Source organism: Aptenodytes forsteri, unplaced genomic scaffold (genome assembly GCF_000699145.1).
Source record: "Aptenodytes forsteri isolate BGI_AS27 unplaced genomic scaffold, ASM69914v1 Scaffold55, whole genome shotgun sequence".
Lineage (NCBI taxonomy): Eukaryota > Metazoa > Chordata > Aves > Sphenisciformes > Spheniscidae > Aptenodytes > Aptenodytes forsteri.
Window position 1 is genome coordinate 7,116,865 of NW_008796063.1, and position 735 is coordinate 7,117,599.

Genomic DNA, 735 nt, shown 5'->3' on the forward strand with positions numbered 1-735 from the left:
CGCACACACCGCGGCGCGCACACACGTAGACACTGACACGGCGCTGCACCGGCACACGGTCCTGCACACACGCACAGCCTTCTTCACAGCCCTGTCCTACAACCCCCCGAACACACACGCACTCCTGCGTAGCTGCCCGCAGCCCTGCGTGCGGACCCCCGACAGAGCCCCCCCTCCTCCCTACACCCTCCCCAGCACACACGCACGTTTATAGACACCCCTACACGCACCCACGCGCACACACACACACACACACTCTGGGCAGACTCCCCTCGCAAGCACTTGGCTTCACGCACCTTTCTACAGGTGCCCTGCACACCCCTCCCTCCCTCGCACACCCCACCTCTGCACATGCACAGGCACCCTGCGCATGCATGCACCACCCTCCCTCTGCGCACCCACCCCCCCGCACCCTCCGCACCCCTCCCACACCTCTGCATGTTCGCACCCGCTTTGCAACCCCCGACCCCTCCCGCTCACACCCTCCTTGCACACGCAGGTACGGCTCAACCTTTGCACCCGCACACGCGCACCCTGTACACACACACACACACACACACACACACACACACACACACACACACACACACACACACACACACACACACACACACACACACACACACACACACACACACACACACACACACACACACACACACACACACACACACACACACACACTTTGCACACCCATACGCCCCCCTCTTGCCCTGCCCCGCCGAGGACCCTCCC